Below are 8,602 nucleotides of genomic sequence, written 5' to 3'. Positions count from 1 at the left end.
TGCCTGGTAGCCTCAGGTGAGTGGTTCTAATTACTGAATTAATCCTCTTTTTATACAGCAGTGATTCCTTCCTGCTCCTCTTTGGAAGTGGTCACAGATGAATGCTGTGGGATCAATACGAGCAGAATAGCTGACCAAAAGACACAGAAAGGAAAAAAAAAAAAAAAATATATATATATATATACACATATATCTCCTGTTAAAAAGGAATATAAGGGGCTAAAGTTCTTCCATCTCTTACAGGACTTTTTGATTATTTTAATCTGTGGCTCTTTTTTATTTCTCCTCGGGATGGATTGTTCCAGGGATAGGCCTTGAGGGAACACAGAGATCCAGATTTCTGGTCAGAAACTGAAGCTGTTGCCCTGCTTTTATGGGAATGTCCTGCAAGACCAAGCAGCACTTTTTCCTCATTTTCCCTCAGAATTCAGCAGCTCTGTGCAGGAACCTGCAGTTGTGTGGGGTGACAGGAGCCTGAGGAGCAGCTCAGAGCCTGGGGTGGTTTCCTGGTGGCTCAGCATCCTGCTGGCTAGAAGAACCATTCTGCTTCAAATCAATTTCATCTGTATTTCTCCTAAATTTGGAGAAATCCTAAAGAAATCCAATAGGTTCCTCCCTCTTTTGGCTCCCCCTCTTTGATCCTGTGTGTGACTGAGCATTCAAAGCTCTGTGACTTACTGATACAACTTATATATATATTTTTTTTTCTTCCTGGACAGGTGAGGTCTCAGCCAACCCCCATAAAAGTCCTTGAAGTCTTTCCATTGATTTTAGGGGTAGTTGGATCTCACTGGGCTTTACCCTAGCAGCACAAAGGGTGAAATCTTCTTTTCTTTGTACTTGGAGAGTTATCATCATCCTTAGCAACATGGGGCAGAAGTCACTTGGATCCTGGTTGGGAAAGGGCTTTGAGGAGTTTCCTCTTGCCTTGGCCAGATCCTGGATGCTCAGCACCTCCAGGCTCAGCCCCACCAGCCCTCAGAGCTCATACAGCAGCATCTTACCCAGACCTGAACTCACCTCTGGAGTTCAGTGCTGGAGGCTCCTTCTGGAGCAAAGCCCTGTTGCTGGTGAGCTGCTTGGCTTTCCTTGGATTCCTGGCCAGGAGAGGAGGTTGGTTTCTCCTAAACCCCCTCCTGATTGCTCTGCAAATCACCTCCCAGGAAATGGAGGGGCACTGGGGAAGCTTTTATTCTATGTATTACTTAGAATGCACTTATCACCATCTCCCCTTAAGGCAGGAAGCATAAATTCCATTTTCTCCCTTGGTTCTGTCTCATTTTTGAGACAGATTTGGTTGTTGCAGCAATAAAGTCCTTGTGCTGCAGGGATGTCAACAAAAGCAAAGCCAGAGGGAGGGAATAACTGCTCAGGGGAGGTGGAAAAGTCTGGAGCTGTCCTGGAAGAGGAGTTGAACTGAAGCCCCCCACTTCTACTGGGGGTTTAGTGCCTACTGGGGAGGTCAGGGGGTGCCAGAGCTCCCCTTACCAAGAGGAGGTGGGAAGCAAAACCCTTGGAAATAAATACCAGCAGAGGAACTGGGTTGTGATCCCAGCACATCAGGATTCCCATGGAGCATCCACCATCACCAGGGGGTCACAGGCTGAAAGGGTTTCCTGCCCACCAAGTGCCTGGCAAGCTGTGGCTCCTAAGGAACAAAAGGGGAAAGAATTGGGGGTGATGAATATCCCTGAGGTGGCATTCAGCCCCCCAGCGATGCTGATGGATGAACCCCTGCAGGCCATTTAGGCCAGGGGGCCCTGGAGAATGTTCTGGGTTAAGTCTGAGGGCAGAACCCCCTGAGCTGAGCCAGCTGGTGATGTTTGAGAAGCTCACCTGAAATCTCCTTGGACGCCTCCTTACTCACAGAACTCTTGGAGAACTCAGGAGAACTCTTGGAGAACTCACCCTGACTTCACAATATCCCAAGTATAATTCAGGATGGGTCAGTGAGGAGCCAGACCTCTCAAATCTTAAAAGTTAATAATTTTACCACCAGAAATGAATTGCAAAAGGTTTGGGGTTTTTTTCTGTTTGTTTGGGGGTTTTTGTGTGTGTTATTATGAGTGTGAACTGTGTTTGGCTCCAATGCCAGGTTTTATTCCTTTGCTCCTAATACACGTAAGAATGCAAGGGTGGTGTTGGCAATAGTTAATTCTCTTACAGGTTTATTGAGTCAGATAATTTACACTCTCTACCCCGGCTATAAAGTCTCTAATTGAGCAGCCTGGGACTGGCACTGCCGACTTGCTCAGCTTCATTTTCTGACGACTTTTCCCTAAGGAAAACAAAAAAAATAAAAAATTAAAGCCATGGTGTCGTTCGTCTGAAACCCATCGTTTGCAGGAAGGCCTTGCAGATTAAAATCCACAAGCCTGTCAGGAGCTTCAGGGATGTGCCAAACCCAGGGAATATTCCTTGCAGAAGGAGGAGGAGGAGGAGGAGGGAGGGAGGGAGGGATAAAGCTCCCCCCGGTGAGAGCTGGAGCCTCCAGAGCCTCAAGGGTTACACCGGGGCACTGCTGGTGCTGTGCTAATACAGCCTAAGCTGATATTAGCCAAGCTTAACTTCTTTCAGCAGTTTGCAGATGGGAAAAGGGGGTGGGACGCCCTGAAGTCAGCAGTTCTTCAACAAGTCCGGGAGCTGCAGCAGCTCCGGCTGCCGGAGCCCCCGCCAGGAGCTGATGCGGGCGAAGGGAGGGCGAAGAGGGGGTCCCCGAGGCTGGTAAGTCCATGGTTGTTTGGGGTTTTTTAATTTATTTATTATTGGGATGTTGGTAAGGAGCTCCTGGGAGGGGGATTTGGATGAGGGTATTCAGCCAACCCCCCGTTCTGCAGCGCTGGGGTTGTGGGATGCCGAGCACAACAAAGCCGCTAAAATTAAAAAAAAAGGAATAAAAGGAGGGGGGTGGAAGAGCCAGCCGTAGAGACAGACCCCCCCTAGGCGTGCAGAGGAACCCCCCCTAAGGGTCCTGGTGGTCCGGGCTGTGTTTTGGGGGGGCTGCGATGTTGGGGGGGGAAGGGCAAACCTCCAGGAGGAGTTTGTGGCTTTCGCTGTTTCCTGTTGTTTCAGATGTTTCCAACAGTTCTTGTGGTTTGGGGTTTTTTTTTTGGCGTTTTTTTTTTTGTTTTGTTTTTTTATGGTGGGATCTCCAGCCCAGCTCTGGCCGGAGATCCCAGGGTTGGAGGGGTCCGGTCCAGCTCCCAAACTTAGGGGACCCCCCCATCCCCAACACGGGCACCCCTGTGACAGCAGCTCCGGGGACAAGGGGACTTGGGGGGGCTGCAGGGGGTTTGGGGGTGCCCCAAGAAGACTCAGCTGGTTTGGGGTTCATTCCCCATGTCTCGGGGTGGGTTTTCCACGGCAGGAGCTGTGCAGAGGCTGGGAAACTCGTGTGAAACTCGTGTCACTGTTGTTGGCCCCCAGGAGCTTTCTGGGTTAAGGGGTTTTCGACTTCAAGGTCGGCTCCTGGTGATGGACGTCGCTGTCTGTGTCATCTCGGAATGCTTGGCCGCACGTGGCCTTTCCCAAAACTCTGGGGCCATGGAAGCTTTCCTGGCACTCGGTGTCCCGGGTGTTGTGGCTCCTTGGGGATTCCCAACACCTTCAAGCCCCATCCCCATGGGAAGAGCCCAAGAGCTCCTGGGGTGCAAACCCTGACGGGGATGTACCCCGGGTGTCAGGCACACAAGGGGGAATCCTCATTTTTAGGGGAATCTTTATTATTATATTACGAAATGCCCACTCTGGGCACCAAGAGGGAATTCTTGCTGTGTCGGGCATCCCTATCTCTGGTGTGCCCCATCCTTTGGTGTCTGGGTGGAGGGGATCAGGCTGGGTTGGGGAGGTTGCTGGGGGGGTTCCTGGGGTGTCTGGTGGAACCAGCAGAACCCACCCCTAGTTCTGTGCTGGGGGTGAGCATCCCCGGTCTGGTTTTACTGGCTTCACGTGGGAGAGAAGTTCTGTTCCTTTAAAAGCCCTGAGGGGGATGGTTGGGGGGGGGATGTTCTCTGCACAGAAAATACACGGAGATTATTTTGAGAAGCTCTGGCTGTTGGCGGGCACCCTGGTTGGGTGATGACCTGAGGCTGCTGGCCTGATGCCCAGGGCAGGTTCAGGCAGCGGGTAGGGCTGCCTGTCCCCTCTGACCTGCAAGCAGGAGGAAGGATTATGCTTCCCCTCGGCTCTTTTTGGCACTGCCGCTTTCTTAACCCTTCTTTCCTTGCTCCTTTTCCTGCGCTGCCAAGTTGCCAAATCGGCCCCGAGCGGTTTTTTTCAGTTTTTGCCTTCAGTTTGTTTTGGGATGATGCCCGGGGTTGGGGCGGGCTGTCAGGTTGTACCTGCAGAGGGGTTGGGTACAACCCTGCTCTCTCCAGGTGTTCTCACACCTTAGGGGGGTGAGAACCTCAGCTCCATCCCATCTGCATGCACAGGGGCCTTCAGAACAGCTCTGCAGCTTGCAGGGCACTTGACTGGTAATTAACATGGTCTAATTATAGACAGCTTGCTGGGAGTGGAGGGTACAAGTGTTTATTCTGCAAGTATTTATGCTTATTATATTTGTCTTATTTCTTTTTCTTTTCTTGTATTCATTGATTATTTTCTTGGATCTGGGAAAGAAAAAGCCCAGGTACCAGTGTAGGTTGGGAACTGAGCTGTTGGAGAGCAGAGAAAAGGGGAAGGGAAAGGGGGAAGGGGAAGGAAAAGGAGAAAGGGAAAAAGGAAATGGGAAGGAAGGGGGTGCTGGTAGATGGGAGGAAGACCCTGAGCCAACCCTGTGTCCTTGTGGCCAAGAAGGCCAATGGCATCTGGGGACAAAAAGGGACCCCCATGTTCTGGGTATCCCCAGAAACCTGGCCCTGCTGAGAGGTTTGCTCTTGGTAAAGGAAAGAGAGGGAATAAAAAAAGAAACTGGAACAATGAAATGTGGGGCTGGTGGGCTCTGCACCTCTGCATCCCCCAGCAACATCTCCAGGTTCCTGGGGTTCTCAGCTGCCTTCTGCAGACAATATTAAGGTTGGTTTAAATCCAGTTTGAAAGGAATGTCCAGCCTGGGCCTGACAACAAGCCATCCAGCTCTTTACAGAGCACCTTCCTTCACCTTTCTGCTCCACACAGGGCTCTCAGGGATGCAGCTGCCTTTTCCCTCTCCATTCAGGGCTCCTCTTTGTACTCTGCCCCAGATAACTTATTTTTATGCCATTATTTCAGCTGTTTGTTTGCTGCCTGTGGGGTGGCACTCAAGAACCATATAATATATAGGACAACCAACCATCAAAGTAATGCAAAAAAAAAAAAAAAAAATAAAAACCCCAACCCCCCAACAAAACCCTTTCTTCACCAGAACTGAGATTTAAGGGTTGCTTTGCAAAGAGCTTCCAGGGCTCAACCCCAGCCCTGGCAAGAGCAGCAATGTGGGGACAGAAGCCACAGAGAAGCTCTGTCCCAGCAAAGCTGCAGGCAAGAAGCCCAAAGAGCCAGAAAAAAAGACCCCAGCTCTGGATTTTGGGGTTTTCTTCTGGTTCTGGTGTAGCTGGGAGGAACTGCCTGAGCACAGGGATGTGACAGGGGCTGCAAAACCATCCCAGGTGGGTTTGGCCATCTGAGCTTCAGTCCCTGCAGCCACAGGCTTGAGGTTTTTGGCTTGGTGAAGGAAACCTTGGGAGTGTTTGGTCACATGCTGGTGCTGGGTAAGGTTTTGAGGACATTTCAGCAGTTAAAGGAGTTTTTTCATCACTGTTCTTTATGTACTTGATAGAGTCCAGAGATGGGAGAACTCTGAGCTGTTGAGCTTTTTGTTGTTCTTTTTTTTCTTCTTCTTCTTCTAGTAGGAAAATGAAAATACCTGCATGGGCTTCCTCCTGTCCAAGTGGCAGATTGGGACCAGGATCTGTCTCAGCTTCCCTGCACACAGGAGTCCCAGTGACTTCAGAGTCCTGCTGTGCTGAGCTGCTCAGGGCTGTGAGAAAAGGGATTTTTGGGTTGGTTGGCAGCTCTGAGCTGTGCCTCAGCCTCGAGGAGGGTGTGGGACCTCAGGGGGAGGTTTTCCTTGGGCATCAGCAGCTGAAGAGGTGGACTCAAGGCAGAGGGATGAGGATGAGCCAGCAGCAGGGCTCCCAACACAGGGCATTTTCCACCAGGGTGGTGGATTTTGCTCTCCGAAGCATTACAAGGGTAAAAAGTAAGGTCTTTGCACAGCCACTGAATTATTTATTGCATAATTTCTCTTGGCAAGGGCCTGGTATGCTGTAGATACTTTAGATACTTTAAATACATTTTGTTTATGTGCAATTACTGTGCCCTTGCTGTAAAATTGGACTTTCAGGACATTGAGCTCCTTGTTAGTGCTGTTGGTTTGGGTTGGTTTTTTTCTTGTTTTTTTTTTTTCCCCTTTTTAGTGGATGCCTGCAAAGATCTTGTGTCTTGCAAATGCATTTCCTTGCAAATGCCTGTCTGGGCAGTGAGGAGCAGGAGGCCAGTGCTGCTCCTCTGGGTTGCTTGGAGATTCCCATCCTTTGTCTGTGCCCACTGGGCTCTGCCACCAGCTCCAGCCCTGAAAACCACTGGTGGCACAAGTGTCAATCATCAGTTGCCCAAAGCAGGGGGAAATTTATGTATTTATATATATATATATATATACACACACATCCACTCACACACAAGCTTTGAGCACCCTGGGTTAGTGGGAGCTGCCCCTGCCCATGGGTGGTTTTCCAACCCAAACCATTCTGTGATTCTCCATGCAGTGCCATAAGCAGATATCTAATTTTAGGTGTATATAAAATGCTACCAAATCTGTGTATTGGAGATGATTTTTTTTCTGCACCAGGTATTTTTCTGCTTAAAAAAAAATATAATAACAGCATCCCATCACTGGGGGAGATTTATCCCACAGGCTGAACTGCTGGCTTCCGTTTGTCCCTGTCCTTTCCTCAGGGCACCCAGGGGTTGTGTGAAACCCCTGCCAGCTCCTTGCTGTGAACTTTATTCACCTTCTTCTCCTCCAGCAGATCAAAGAGGCTTGACCTGGATAGAAAGCCTTTTTCCATGGGGGATAACTGGGCCGTGGTGAGCGGGGAGGTGAGGTGTGTCTGGGAGGGGGACAGTCCCTGCTGGCTCTGCCAAGCCCCAAGTCTGCTTCCCAGACCCCAAAACCCCCAGTCTGGGGGGCTCTGAGCCCCTGGCTGGCATGACAGCACTTTAAGTAAGGGGTTTAAGGAGCTCTGAGACCTTGTGCTTTGGTAGTCTTGGTGGTGAGCATCCCGTTGGACAGATGGGATGGGTGTGATTCCCAAAGGAAGGGGAGAAGAAGATTTTTCATGGGCAAAACCAAAATAAAAAACTGATAAGCTGCTTTTTGTTGCACTGCTTGCCCAGTGTCAGCTTCCTTGCAGGTGCTGTGTGCCTTTTTCCCCTTGTGCCTTATCTGTGCAATTAGATTTCCCAGAGAAAATAGGAATTCTGCATCTGTCTCTTGCATTGTCTGAGTCCTCATCATTGAATCCCAGACTGGTTTGGGTTGGAAGGGACATTAAAGACCATCCAGTCCCAACCTCCTGCCATGGCCAGGGACATCTCCCACAAGACCAGGCTGCTTCAACCTGGCCTTGAACTTTTCCAGGGATGAATACTGGCATAATAATAAAAAAAAAAATGCAATTTGTTTTTTCCAAAATGGGTTCCTTTTTATTTTTTCCTCTCACTGGGTTATAATAAAACCATAGTCAATGAGGACTAACACCTTTGCTGTCCTTCTGAAAGGAAATAATATGATTTGAGTCTGCAGAGAATGGTGTAATCTAAGTGAAAAGCAGTGATTGTGGTGTTGCACGTGGGAGGTAATGATTTCACTCACAGTGAGGAAGATGCAGCACAGGCCAGGATTTGTTCTGGTCTGGTTTTGGTGGGCAGGGGGTATTTTTACTTATTTTTTTCCAATGAAAACCACAGTTTTGCTGAAAATACACTGTCCCAAAACTGAAAGCAGTGATACCTCATGCAAGTTCATGGCAGTGGGAGAGCCATTAAATGGGGAAATGAGCTATAGCCAAACCTGTTCTTTTATAGGAGCAAAAGCAAGTAAAGTTTAAGAAAGTTTTAAATAGTATTAGCTTTGGCTTGGCCAGTAATCCCCAAAATTGCTGGATCCCAAGTAGCTGCAGCTGATTAATCTCTGCAGAACACAGAAGTTCTCTGTATACTCAGAGAAGTGAGTGTGAGATGGGTCAGGGCTGCAGGGGACGTGGGTGAGGTAATGATGTATTTTGGGGCATGGTTGCAGGGAGATGTTTTTATACCTCAATCCCTCCTGGAGGCCAGGAAGCAGAGAGGAGTCCTGCAAAAGTGTGTGAGCCCAGGATCACTTGTCCTGGGCTTTGTTTTGGGGCTCTTCACTGGGTTTCTGTGCATTGATTCTTTCACAGTGTCTGATAATTTATTGCTTGTATTTTCCCTTTGTTTCTCACCCCCTTTGCTCCTTCTCAAGCAGCCTGTAGGACTTTCTGTCTCACTGCAACCCTTCTGTAAGGTTTTCAGGAGCAATCTGTAGTGATCAATAAGTATATAAAGCCTGGAAAAGTCATAATAATAATCGTAGCCTGCA

General features: G+C 49.1%; 1 protein-coding gene across 2 annotated transcripts in view; it reads left to right on the top strand.

Moving 5' to 3' along the window:
* Positions 1-2,420: 2,420 nt before the first annotated feature.
* ACSL6 (acyl-CoA synthetase long chain family member 6) overlaps positions 2,421-8,602 on the top strand; it is a 38,831-nt gene continuing 32,649 nt past the window's right edge. Inside the window, exon 1 of one of the 2 annotated variants that reach the window (XM_008495468.2) lies at positions 2,421-2,724. The gene's annotated coding sequence lies outside the window, so the exon portion shown is untranslated. The remainder of the gene's footprint in view (positions 2,725-8,602) is intronic. The other variant, XM_008495467.2, reaches the window with a different exon arrangement.

Source organism: Calypte anna, chromosome 13 (assembly GCF_003957555.1).
Source record: "Calypte anna isolate BGI_N300 chromosome 13, bCalAnn1_v1.p, whole genome shotgun sequence".
NCBI classification, from domain to species: domain Eukaryota; kingdom Metazoa; phylum Chordata; class Aves; order Apodiformes; family Trochilidae; genus Calypte; species Calypte anna.
Note: the sequence above shows the minus strand (reverse complement) of the source record. Positions and strands in the feature narration are given on the sequence as shown.